General features: G+C 45.8%; 1 long non-coding RNA gene across 1 annotated transcript in view; it reads right to left on the reverse strand.

Moving 5' to 3' along the window:
* The window catches only part of LOC147018640 (uncharacterized), a 33273-nt gene extending 25414 nt beyond the window's left edge, over nucleotides 1-7859 (reverse strand). Inside the window, exon 1 of the long non-coding RNA XR_015062476.1 lies at nucleotides 7789-7859. This is a non-coding gene — a long non-coding RNA (uncharacterized LOC147018640). The remainder of the gene's footprint in view (nucleotides 1-7788) is intronic.
* Between the last annotated feature and the right edge of the window lie 6534 nt (nucleotides 7860-14393).

The raw sequence follows: 14393 nt of genomic DNA on the forward strand, positions 1-14393 counted from the left end.
CAGTGCGCTTGTGGTTCTGCAGGTCTCTCGGGAACAAGGACTTTAACACACAAAAGATTCACAGTACGTTTTTCCATTGAGTTAAAAAGGATAAAACCTTGAAAGTGAAGTGAAAGTGATGGAAAGGGGTGTTGGAGTGAAGGTGTGGAGTCCAGCTGTGGAGTCCATTTTAACTTGGACTGCTTGAAAAAGCATAGAATTACAGAGAAAATTCTCCCTATGACTCGAATGGACCGAATTCCAGTGGCTACAGCGACCTCGGCAGCTGGCTTCCATTGAAAGGAAAAGGAGTTCTAAAATGTTTAACCTTGGTGTATCCAGCATCAATAAAATTTTGCATAAAATTGCGATCACCACAAACCCCGTTAAAAAGAGGGTTTAGAAAAATGGGCTCGTTTAAAAACATTTTGAGAGAGTAGCTACTGTCATCACGGCAGATGGTGACTGCCTGTCATGCCTCCAGCATACTTCGATAGAACAGGGGCACTGATGTGATGAAAACTTTCTTGGTGTCCATGAGAAAGAGTTCCTGATCATAGCCAAGTTTCCCTGCCTGCCGAAGCAGGCAGTGAGCGAAGGCTTTCCAAGAAACATCCGTATATAACAGCCTGTGCAATGAAAGGAGGCAAAAAGCCATCACTTTGCTGGTAACCGCAACAAGCCCCTGTCCTCCTTCGGCAATAGGCAGGCTTAGCCCACCGGGCCAGAGCCAGTGCCTCCCCCCCAAAAGAAGTCAATAAAAATGGATTGTAGTTTTTCAAGAATTAAATCTGGGGATTGTAGTGCCATAAAAATATGCCAAAGCATTGATGCCGCAAGGTTATTAATAACAAGGGTTTGCCCCGGATATGAGATTTGACTAAGTAGTCCCTTCCATTTTAGTAACCGTCTCTCAGTTTTATTTCTTAAAAATTCCCAGTTTTTTTTAAAACGAAATTTTGAGTGCCAAGGAAGACACCGAGATATAAAAAATTCCATCCCATACCCATTCAAGTTGCTCGGGCAGGTTCGGAGGAATGGCGCCATTTTGCGGACCAAGATAGAGAGCTTTGCTGTTTTTCCAGTTTACTTTGGTGGAGCTTGCCAAACTGAATTCATGGACACAGTGGACCAAGGCAGAGACATCCTCATCTGAATGGATAACCGCACAAAGATCATCCACAAATGCAATTACTTTAACCGAGTTCGCCATTGGTTAGGGAAGAAAACCATGAAGATGTACCCGCAACTGAATGAGCAAAGGCTCGATTGCGAGGGAATATAGAAGGCCGGACAAAGGGCAGCCTTGACGAATGCCTCTACTCGCTGGGAAAGGCTGACATAAAATATTGTAAACTTTAAGTATACTAAAAATGTTGTTATACAGGAGCTGTATGTAAGAGATAAAAGTTCCCCCAAAACCAAACCCTCGTAAAACAGAAAAAAGATAGAGGTGATCGACAGTGTCAAAGGCTTTTTCCTGGTCGAGAAAAACCAAACCAACATTTTTTCCCTCTAGAGTGCAGATATCAATCATGTCACACATGATAAAAATAGTCGTGTTTTGTTCTTTTTGGAACACAATAGGATTGACCAGGGTGCATAATTTCCCCAATCACGGGTCTGAGCCGGATGGTAAGAGCCTTTGAGAAAATTTTATAATCCGTGCAAAGCAATGATATAGGACGCCAGTTGCACGGTTGCTGAAGGTCACCTTTTTTGGGGACAAGGGCGAGTACAGTCCTGCGACAGCTTAATGGCAACAGATTCAATCGTAAACCGTCAATCACAGCTTCATGTAACTCTGGTCCCAGAAGGTCTCAAAAGGTTTTATAAAGTTCTACAGGTATTCCATCGAGTCCAGAGGCTTTTCCTGTTGGTAGAGTATGTAGGGCAGCCTGAAGTTCCTCCAAAGTTATTTTCTTGTCAAGTTGTAGACGTGCGGATTCCGATAAGGTGGGGAGGGAAGAAGTCAGGGATTCCACAATCTCATTATCAGTGCTCTTGGCTTGGTAGAGTTCAGAGAAATAATCCTTGAGTGAAACTCAGATGTCTTTTTGGCAATGCGTTATTCTTCCTTCCTTCGTTTTTGGTGAGGCTATCTGCTGACTTGTTTTTTTCCGAACTTCCCATCCGAAGAAGAACTTGGAGGAAGTATCCAAGTGATACAGATTTTCCATTCGGAGATGGATCAGAGCTCCCCTGGCCTGCTTTGTACAGAGTTCAGCAATAAGGGCTTTTTTCTTTGCCAGCAAAAAGTTGGTCCTTTCGGTATTAGAGGCTGAGAGGTTGGATTGCAAAGATAGTATTTCTCTGGCAACCAGGTATTGAAGGGCAGAGTCATGTCAAGTTTGATAAGCTCTGTATTGCTACCAGAAAGATCTTATCTGTGCTTTGGCATTGTCCCACCATTATACAAGATGGGGAAAGGAGGGTTTACGTTGGAGTAAGGTTCTCCAAAAAACATGAAAGGCATCAAGGAACAAATGATCCTCCAGGAGGCTTACATTAAAAGTCCAGTCGGCAGCACCTCGGTTACGAATTGGTAAGTGAATGCGAAGTATGACCATATGATGGTCTGAGAAACCACTGGGGATGATACCAGTATGGGTCACAATATTAAAAAAAATCATTATTCCTATAAAAACGGTCTAACCTTGCGAGGGACAGACAGCAATCTAAACAACGACACCACGTATATTGTCGTGTTGATGGATTACAAGTCCTCCAAATGTCAATAAGGGAGAAGGTTGTCAAAGTCCCAGCCAGGGGCAAAATGCTCACCGAGTGAGGCTCTTTCCCATTGCGATCAATGGAAGAATCCATCGTGCAGTTAAAATCCCCTCCTATACAAACAAATCCATTAAAATCTCAGTGTGTGAGGGATGTTTCTAACTGCGTAAAAAAACAAGTTTGATCCGTACTGTCACTCAATGCATAGACATTGAGTATTGTGTGTTTAAAACCATTAAGAGTGAAGGTGAGTGAGAATATATATCCTTTCATAATTTAATTAAAATCAACAATGAGATTACAGAGAGAGGGATGTACAAAGATGGCTACCCCAGCTCTGGGACACTCTAAGCTGCTGAAGAACCACCTTCCTTTCATCATTCTCTCCCATTCGCTCATACAGGAGGAGCTACATCTGGTTTCCTGTAAGAGTAAAAATTCAATGTGGTTCTTCAATACAAGCTCCTGAACTTCAGCTTTGCGTAAATTTGAGCATCCTCCATTAATGTTTAAAGTAGCAATCGAGAAAGCCATAGTGTGGAATTTTGAAAAAGATATCGGTCAATTGGCCGGCTTATGGACGCAATAGTTTCCTTGCTTTCAAAACCCACTTCCTCAGACGAAACATTTGTGGCTCAGTCATGCCAAACTGCTCAGACTGAAGGAGCAGCCACTTTGCAGTGGTAATAAAACTGTGCATGTCTGGAAAGGAATCTTGAATTTAAACATGTCTCTTATGGAAGGTGTGCTGTAAAAATTTTATGATCTCCTGGGGGGGCACAGTCGGAACACCCTCTGGTTCCTGAAATAAGCCTGGATCGTTCCAGACTTCAGTACTATCACAAGAGGCAAACGACGAGGCCTCGTCAGAATCATAGTCTGATTGGTGATGCATACTTGAACCATGCACCACAGGTGGAGCAGGCATTTCCATTTCTGCTGGGAGGAAGAAAGCCGTTACCGAAGCAGAACACGCACGCTCCACATCTGTAACGTCCGGAGTTGTCTGGAACGCAGATGTCTCAGCCACTACGCTTTTGGTAGAGAGAGGGACCAACATAGGCTCACTTTCAATGTCGATGACATCAGCAACCACTGAGGTGGTCACATCTACCTCTTGGGGTACAACACCACCCTCTTATTCGTGGTCGTGTTCATCCCGTACACGATCAGGAACATTGTCAACATCCACCGGAGCTAGAACTGCAAATTTGTTTTCCGTTTCCAAAGCAGCGAGCGAGCTGGCTGTATCTACATGAGAACCGTGTAGTTTGCTTGATAGCGCAAGCTTTTTAGAAATGCTCACAATTACATCATGATCGTTGACGTTTGGACGCTTGTTTCTTCAGGAGTGAACGGTGACAAAACCCTCGTCGTCTACTTGAGATTCTTTAACTTCTGCACTTGTTTTCCAGGGTTGATCATGGGAGGTGTCTGCACGTTCCACCACTCTAGATGTACCACTCGTGCTTGACTTGGGTTCTGCAGCTCCAGGTGCATCATTCGTGCTTATTCTGGGCTCCTGGCATTGAGAGTCCTCATTAGGTTCCACACGTTGAGACTCACCACGAGAAACGTTTGGTTTTGGACACGCATTCTTTAAATGTCTATGCTTGCCACAAATAAAGCATGTCATCCCTTCAGTGGCAATATAAACTCGGTAGATACGATCTTTATATTTGAGAGTGACAGCAGTACTAAGTGACCGTGCACCATTCTTCAAAACAATATAACAGTGGCGTCAGAACGACATAATGTGTCGAACCGAAACGCCAGAACGCAAACGTAATGGGATCACGGAAATCCGTGACACAACCGTCCCAAAATTACTTAAAGCAGAGATAATCTCCTCCCATTTAAAGAAAGGTGGAATATTTGATATAATAATTTTAACAGCAGGTGTGTCCAAAGGACTTACAGAAACAAAAAGATCCGGCGGGAGAGGCAAGCCGGATTCAACCGTCTGAGCAACGTATCGCTCTTCAGACAAAAAACTAGCACAACACGTTGATTCATCCTCGACGCTGCGAGAATGTTTTCGAGCCCAATGAGCTCTCTAAAACCCATTACGACATCATCAACACTGACTCCATCCGGTGGACAAACTATGACCCTGTTCTTTGGAGTGAGTTCCTCATACACACTATGTTGCAAACGTATGTTTGCCATCATGTAAAATAATACAAAGTAAATTGCTGGATCAAGAAACCAAAAGCAAACCTGCCACAAGCAAAACTAGCAAGTGGAGGGAAACAAAAGATTAATATGAACAAAGTATTTAGCAAAGAAAAAGGCTAAACGTTGAAACACAGCAAGTAGTAAAGCAGGCCCAAAAACCAGGAAGTCCTGAACAGGCCTGCGAAACACTTAGTGTGTGTGCTATCTTTCTCTCTCCTGTCTCAACAAAGAAAGGAAACAAAGGGGAAAACTTCACACACACAAACAAGGATACAAGGGGAGCGAAAAGGGGATAGGAAAAACACCCACACGACACAGTACTCACACCTACACTCGCACAGCCGCCATGATGCCTCACCCACGCACAACTCACGAACAACCAGGAGAGAGAGAGAGAAAGAGAAAGAGAAAGAGAAAGAGAAAGAGAAAGAGAAAGAGAAAGAGAAAGAGAGAGAGAGAGAGAGAGAGAGAGAGAGAGAGAGAGAGAGAGAGAGAGAGAGAGAGAGAGAGAGAGAGAGAGAGAGAGAGAGAGAGAGAGAGAGAGAGAGAGAGAGAGAGAGAGAGAGAGAGAGAGAGAGAGAGAGAGAGAGAGAGAGAGAGAGAGAGAGAGAGAGAGAGAAAGAGAAAGAGAAAGAGAAAGAGAAAGAGAAAGAGAAAGAGAAAGAGAAAGAGAAAGAGAAAGAGAAAGAGAAAGAGAAAGAGAAAGAGAGAGAGAGAGAGGATATTCTCTGTGAGTGATCTCTGGATTTAATTCCTGGTCGACTTCAAAATGTCACTTTTGTGCTGTATCACGTGATTGGGTGCCACTGCACCTCGTACACCACAACTTTGTCAACAGGATATTGCATTGATGAGTCCACAGTACACAGATGAGTACCTGCAGAGGGATATTCAGCTGGATATCCTGTCTGATAGCATTTGCAAGTGCGTATTTAAAATTACAAGGTACTTTCCACAAAAAGTGGCCCATTATTTGCCGGTACATCGGCGAAACTCCTGCTATCAGCTTTAGCACGCAACAATGGAGTGGTGACATGTTCAGGGTTGGTTCTTGGTGAGGTAACCTCATTGGAGGAAGCAATACTCTGGAAACAGAGTATGGTGAAGCATTGTGATGATCTTCTTCTTCTTGCATGTGGCAGCTTTGTTGCTGGGTCACTGTCATTTTGTTGCGGGCACAATTATGCAACTGATGCTGTGCCCAGCTGTGCCCCGACACCAGTACACTGGTACTCATTTCACCGACCTCAGAAGGATGACAGGCTGAGTCAACCCCACCTGGTGTTAATTCAGCAACCAACGGGGCTCCAACTCAGGACCCTAAGATCCTGAGCCAGCCACCCTAACCATTAAGCCAAGACCAGGCTTGTGATGATGATGATAATGATGATCATGATGATAGATGTAATCACCCTATTTATAATTGAATAATGTATTTGCGTGTGTTTGTTTGTTTGACTTATGTACACTCCTGAACCACTGCACAGAATGAATTGAACACTCATGGTTGTATTCTACGAGTGCCCAGCAAGGTTTGAGGCGGTTAAAAAAATCCATTGTCCCATGGTGAAGGACACTAATTCTCTTTATGTTGATATGTATAGCATAGCACCACTCGTGGTGGGAAAGGGTATTGCAAGTCATAATGAAAACCATTTCTGGGAGAATTCCTTCCTTCCTTCCATATAAGTGCTGCTTCATCAGGATGAAGATTACAGCAATGTGATATTAATTATTTGTTTCTCTATCCTCTTTACTTTACCGATGAGCGCACTGCGATTAACATCAAATGGCGATATTTCACAGTAAACCCCAAACTTAAACAGCAAGAATTAACGCATAAGGACAGATTTTTGGCAAGTCGTTTCAAATTCTATGATGAGCTTCCTTACAAAGATGTAACATACAATAATTTTGGCTATTTGGCCACAAATATCCATGTTGCATTCATTATTAATTAATTTAAGGGCTAAAAGGATAATTTTATTGGTGTGTGAAATCACATTTGAGTTTGTACATTGGGTTTGAATCTTGACCCAGTTATAAACGGTCACCCGGTGTTTGGCACGCAGGGTGTGGATCAATGTGTGCACTGTCCATTGGATGGACGTTAAATCAGAGGATCCGTCTGCAGGCACTCACTGGTCGGTGGACATCAAGATCTCACAGTGTCTGTCGTGAAGACGAGGTGAGTTATCGCCGACACCCTGAAACAATTCCACATTCCTGTCGAAACAGGAGGTAGGTAGCACAAGGTCGAGGATTCTCGAAAATTCCTCGATACCAGGTTACACTGGTTGCTATCTCAGAGTGTGGTTGGTTGCCCTGCAGGCTGAAACTCTAACACCACAAAAAGGAGTCCATCTCGCCATTGAAATGTGACAGCTGAACGGTCATCTTCCGCTACGAAGAGAAACCATTATCAATCATTCATTCAGTCATTCATTTTGTTCCTCAGAATCAAACTTCCAGCTTCACTGTTGACAATGAAATAAACTTGCTCACAACATGGAAGTCAGTGCATAATGGCATGATGTCATCTTATATTTGGTTACAATTTCAAGGAAAAGCACAGGTGAGGCAACCGTCCCAAACATTTACTCAACGTTGGCAGGAGCAGTAACACGCAGGAGTGAGTGAGGGTGAGTTTCGTCATATTGGCTTCTGTTGATCGTTTGTTGTCAGGGATACAATTGGTCTACGTTATGTTTGAATTGTGTTCATCCCAATTGAAAATGTTCACTTTTGTTGTGATCATGAAGAGTGGAAGCAGACATGACAGAAGACTCGTGAAACCGCCGGTACCTCTTTCCTCACCACCTTCTGAGACATGAATAAAAGTATCAACAAACTATAAAACATCCAAACCTCATTCATTAACACCACGCTCAGCCATACCTGAATTCCAGAACTGACTTGCTTTGCAAGGAAAACTTCTCCAAAGGTTCCTTGTCCCAACAACTTTCCCATCTTCGTTCCAAGAAAGGGATAAGAAAAGAAATGGAGAAACACGCCGAGTCAATCACAATCCCCATCGATACGATGAGAACAACTAAATATATAAATGACAAATTGTTCAAACAACTAATTAATGAAAGGCACAGTTCCAATTTGTCGAAGGTGTGCCAAAGATTAAACAAAAACCCTGAGTTAATTATCAGGTAAACAAACCATTTACAGGTACGAACCTTAAGATCCTCCCATTCAACTGAGCACGTCATTGTCGTCACAAAGACACACTTGAGAGAATCTATCACAAAACAACGAGGACCCAACTTGCAGAGCAACAGGTAGCCTGTGCTTCGAGAAGCAGCGAAAACACTGCTTTGTGATGTCACGCACAGTGATATCACAGCTTGTAGTGACGTCACAGAGGCACAAAGTTGAATCTCATTATTTGGCCTCGCGATTTGTTTTTGTGGTAAATAATTATTTGTTAAATGTGCATTTACTGGCGAACATTGTATGTTTTATCAAATCATGATGTGATGTGCAAAATGCGATGATGATCAGATGTCGGTTCGTTCGTTTCCCATTTGAACAGCAAGTTCGTGATCTCGCGAGATCTTAGCTCCAAATCCCGTCTCCGCTGTTCATTTCCCCGTTGTCTCGAGATGTCCTTGTAATCCACGGATAAGTAAAGCAGAACTTGTTTGGGTTTTATCCTGTACTTCCTGTCTTCGTACATCGAGGTCTCCTCACTAATGTCCTCGTCGTGCGAGTGATCACGGACACGTGACAACATGAGTCTGAGTTCACAGAACAAAATGTCCATCATTTGTATTTCTTTCTTTGTTATAACATTCATGATGTCAGACCACTGGAACTTGTCCCGTTCAGAGCTCCGAGGGTCGGACACACACGGTCCCCTCCGAGCCTCGGACACACAAGGTCCCCTCCGAGCCTCGGACACACAAGGTCCCCTCCGAGCCTCGGACACACACAGTACCCTCCGAGCCTCGGACACACACGGTCCCCTCCGAGCCTCGGACACACACGGTCCCCTCCGACCCTTGGACACACACGGTCCCAATCGGACCCTCGGACACACACGGTACCCTCCGACCCTCGGACACACACGGTCCCCTCCGACCCTCGGACACACACGGTCCCCTCCGACCCTCGGACACACACGGTCCCCTCCGACCCTCGGACACACACGGTCCCCTCCGACCCTCGGACACACACGGTACCCTCCGACCCTCGGACACACACGATCCCCTCCGACCCTCGGACACACACCGTCACCTCCGACCCTCGGACACACACCGTCCCCTCCGACCCTCGGACACACACCGTCCCCTCCGAGCCTCGGACACACACAGTCCCCTCCGAGCCTCGGACACACACAGTCCCCTCCGAGCCTCGGACACACACGGTACCCTCCGACCCTCGGACACACACGGTCCCCTCCGACCCTCGGACACACACCGTCCCCTCCGACCCTCGGACACACACCGTCCCCTCCGACCCTCGGACACACACCGTCCCCTCCGACCCTCGGACACACACCGTCCCCTCCGAGCCTCGGACACACACAGTCCCCTCCGAGCCTCGGACACACACAAGATCCCTTTCACACCGTTACAAACCAAAATGAGAGATATAATTAGTTTGACTCTGGTTACACAGCATCGGCTTGATGAGGTTTATAACGACCTTTAGTTTCTGCATTAACAACAGAAACAAACTCCGTTAAAAATAAACAGAACTCATTTCCTTTGATCTCATCGGAGTTGACGACAAACGTCTCGTATTTGGGGAGGGGGGGAGGGGGATGCCATTTGGGGAGGGGGTTGCCATTTGCATCATTCATGACGTCACACCACAAGAACTTGAATCGTTCAGATGAATGACTCCGGTGCACACCATTTCCACACCAACTGAAAACCTACCTCGTGGTACACACCATTTACACACCGACCTAAACTCCACTCAGTGGTAATCCCCATTTATGCACCGGGTCAATCCCCACCCACCCCCTGCTACACACCTACTCAAGCCTCACCCCGCAGTACACACCATTTACACACTGACCCAAACCCCATCCCTGGCACACACCATTTACACACTGACCCAAACCCCATCCCTGGCACACACCATTTACACACCTACCTAAACCCCATCCTCCAGGACACACCATTTACCCACCTACCTAACCCCACCTCGTGGTACACCATTTACACACCTATCTAAACCCCACCCCCCAGTACACACCATTTCCACACCTACGTAAACCCCATCCCCCAGTACACACCATTTACACACCTACCGAAACCCCATCCCCCAGTACACACCATTTACACACCTACCTAACCCCACCTCGTGGTACACACCATTTACACACCTCCCGAAACCCCATCCCCCAGTACACACTGTCAGGTCTTAATGTCAGGTATGACTATTGATTGGCCACATATCGTCAATATTTAAACATTTAACTCATTTAACCATTCAGTGATTGCATTAACCAGGTGTCTGGATTCAAACCATTGGCCTGGTTGCTTCAAATTGTGTCTCCAAGCTTTTGCCTTCGTTTTACAGTTTGCTTTACGATGTGTTCAAATGTATTATCAACAAGCCAGCCATGGCCTTGCCAGGGAGCAGCGTCTGCCGGCTGTTCTGGATTCCAGTGTGAAGTGGCAACAACTCTTGTCGAACTACGAAGGGGTTTTGGTTCTGTTTGTGAACATGTGTCTATGCTGTTATGGCTAATTCACCGGAGGGCCGTAGGGAGGGGTGGAAAGTACAACTTGCCAAATTGTTTCTTGCTTGGCCTTGCTTTTCTCCGCCCAGGAATAGGTTTATATATGAAACTTTTGGAGTGTAACCTTTAGTGTGGTACAGGGTCTGACTGCTGTGGTTGGTCCCTGTGCCACATCCACTTGCAAGTGCTGTGCAACTTCAATAAACCGTATATTCGAGAATCCTCAGATGACTCCCCTCAATTCTTGGCCGGGATTGGTGAGGGTCTTCATAACACACACCATTTACACACCTACCAAAACTCCATCTCGTGGTACACACCATTTACACACCTATCTAACCCCATCCCCCAGTACACACCATTTACACACCTACCCAAACCCACGGTACACTGTGACACTCGAGGATCTCATCATTTGGTGTCGATGTGAGGCTGTGATGGTTCAGGCGAATCTCATGCGAGATCCCGGGTCAGTTGTGGGACCAGTTTAACTCCTTTATTCCTTTTCTTACAATTTTATTTTATTATTTTGTTAAGAAGAACTTCCTTATCAACCTTCCTCCTCATTTGAGATGCTTTTTCGTAACCTCTATCTCAATTTATTTTATTTTTAAATAAATTGTCGAGGCTCGTATGAGAGCGAACACACAACGCACAGGAAGAGGGACATGAGACAAGAGGGGCGGGAGAGGGAAGGACAAAACATTGGGGAACAGAGACATTCAGAGATATGTGGAAGGGAGAGGGATGGTGTTGGGTACACGGGGAATACAAGATGCACACTACGGGGACTTTCAGGTCCTTACACGACAGGGACTTTTAAGAAAGAAAGCAGGGAATTTGAAGGAGTTGGGTTTGGGGTGCATTAATGGGGTAGAAAAGATCATGATTTTGGGTGGGGGAAGATATGAGATGGTGGTGAACAGCTATTTTGAAAACCTGGAGGGAATAGTGGGATTGAAGAGAGTGTGGGAGTTTGTTCCAGAAGTGGGAGGAAAAAAAAACGAGAGGAATGCAAGAGTGAAGGTGAACAGTGATTCTTGATATTGGTAGTTTCACCAGCAGCGGGTTGCTGGCAGACCTTAAGCACCCTGTGGAAATATGGGGGGAGGGGGGACGACACCCCGCACACAGAGCAGGGGGTGGGGGCCGAGACAAGAGAGGACACAGAAAGACCACCTTCCTGCCTGCGGTGAGAAAGTGATTGGCCCAAAGACTCAGCCTCACCACGGGAGATACCAATGATCCTAAATGCCTAAGTTTGCACAGCGTGAAGCCGAAAAAGGTGAGAGGGGGGAGCACCAGCACGGAGGGGAGAGCAGTACTCCATCAGGCTGTGCACGAAAGCTTTGTATGTGGTCAGGAACTCCGGTGGGCCGAGGAAGGGCTTTGCACGATGGTGGATGCCCAGTCTGCCACCGGCTTTGGAGGCCAGGTTGGAAATCTGGCTTTCCCAGGAAAGATCATGGCAGATAGTGAGACCCCAAGCTTGAATGAAAGGACGTCTTCAATGGGATTGTTGTTAAAGTGTATGAGGGGGGGGCAGGGTGGGTTCCAGATAGTCCCTTCGGAGAGACATGAGAGTATGAGATTTGTCAGGATTGAAAGACATGCTTCATGTGTTCGACCAGTTTGTGATTTTATACAGAACTGCAGAGAGCAAAGAAGTTTCTGCTTGCCAATCTCAGAGATCTCAAATGGTAGGGCAGAGGGTGGAGTAATCAGCAAAGATATAGAGTATTTTACAGAGAGTCAGAGAGATCATTGATGAAAACCAGAAAAAGAACAGGGCCCAGAACGCTGCTTCGAGGAACTCCAGCCTGGACAGGTAGAGAAGATGAGAGAACTCCATTTAGGGCCACACGTCAACTGTGACAGGAGAGGAGGTCTGTGAGCCATGAGTGGAGATGGCCTTGGATACCATAGGAAGAGAGTTTGATGAGCAGGGCAGGGTGCCAGACCATATCAAAAGCACGCAATATGTCTTGGGAGATGGCTCTGACTTCATGTCTGGCATTGAGGACCTCAATCCATTGTTGTGAGAACAGAAGCAGCATTTCCAGGGTAGAGTGACTTGGTCTGAATCTAAATTGATGATCGGAAATCAAGCCATTGGAGAAGAGGAAGGATTTAATGTCTGAAGCGATTATCTATTCCATCATCTTGCTGATGATTGGGAGAAGGCTGCTTGGTCTGTAATTGCAGGGATATGTTTTCGCACCTTTTTATGCAGAGCGGTAATGTTTGCTGATTTCCAAGCAGATGTCAGATTACCTTGAGCAAATGAGAGGTTGAATAGAACAGAGAGAGAGAGAGAGAGAGAGGGAGAGACAGAGAGACAGAGAGACAGAGAGACAGAGAGACAGAGAGACAGAGAGACAGAGAGACAGAGAGACAGAGAGACAGAGAGACAGAGAGACAGAGAGACAGAGAGAGAGAGAGGGAGAGAGAGAGAGAGAGAGAGAGAGAGAGAGAGAGAGAGAGAGAGAGAGAGAGAGAGAGAGAGAGAGAGAGAGAGAGAGAGAGAGAGAGAGAGAGAGAGAGAGAGAGAGAGAGAGAGAGAGAGAGAGAGAGAGACAGAGAGAGAGAGAGAGAGAGAGAGAGAGAGAGAGAGAGAGAGAGAGAGAGAGAGAGAGAGAGAGAGAGAGAGAGAGAGAGAGAGAGAGAGAGAGAGGAGCAGGTTTTTAGGACACGTGGGTTGATGCTGTCTGGACTGGTTGCAGAATCTGAGTCGAGGTTTTGACAGCAAACTCTCCACTTTCTCAGCAGAAGAGGACATACATTCCATGGACAGCTGGGTGTGACTGGGTAAGGTGGGTACAGAAAGCGATGGTTGTGGGACACAATATTTATAAGCAACCACAGAGTTTAAGCATTCAGCCTTTTCACATGTGGTGTCAGCTGTGTGGCCATTTGAGATAAGTTGGGGATGGAGGGGAACATTCACAAGAAACAGATTTTACTCGATGCCACCAGGATTCGGAGGAGGGAGAGAGGTTTGAGAGTTCAGACTTAAAAGATGTTAGTTCAGACTTGAAACATTAGAAAGATGTTGTTTCCTGGCTCCCTGAGGTGAGACAAACACTTGTTCCGAGCTTTATGGAAGGAACTGAGATTACCCACAGTTGTATTTGCTTTCCATGAGGCAATGGCAAGTTGTTTCGGGACAACTGTCTTGCCACATGCTTCAGTGTACTATGCGTGGGAGGAAGGGAAGGACAACTGAAGATAAGAGGGGATAAATCTGTACTTGAGAAAGAGCAAGTTTCTTTGAATGAATTCCCAGGACAAGTTGATGTTGGAGAAAGTAGAGATGGTAGACCAGTCTGAAAGTTTGATGGCTGCTTGAAGACCCTGCCTGTCAGCTCGAGTGAAATTTGACGGTGCTGAGGTGGTTCTCTAATTACAGCCAGAGTGATGTCTACCTTGACAAGCATGTGGGTTAGATGAACCGATTGGAGCAGAGGAAGAACAACAAATATTTTCAGGGAAATTGGTCAAAATCAGATCCAAAAGAGATGGAGTACCATTGGTTGAGAACCGGGTCAGGAAGTTGACCGAATGAGTCAGTCCCAATGAGTCATAGAAGTCTTTTGCTGAAGTGCCATGGGAGGTGAGAGAGGAACCCACACCCAGCCAACTGGCATGATGACAATCAAAGTCACCACATCCGAGAAAGAGAGAGTTGGGATGAGAGGATATAAATTGGTCCATGTTTTCAGAGAGCAATGTGGAAATGGAGTCATCACTGTTTGGTGGACAGCACAACACACAAATAAACATGAGGTGGGAGTGT

The sequence above is a fragment of the Eptatretus burgeri genome, chromosome 10 (assembly GCF_056783735.1).
Source record: "Eptatretus burgeri isolate ZD-2024b chromosome 10, Ebu_testis_v1, whole genome shotgun sequence".
In the NCBI taxonomy this organism is placed as follows: domain Eukaryota; kingdom Metazoa; phylum Chordata; class Myxini; order Myxiniformes; family Myxinidae; genus Eptatretus; species Eptatretus burgeri.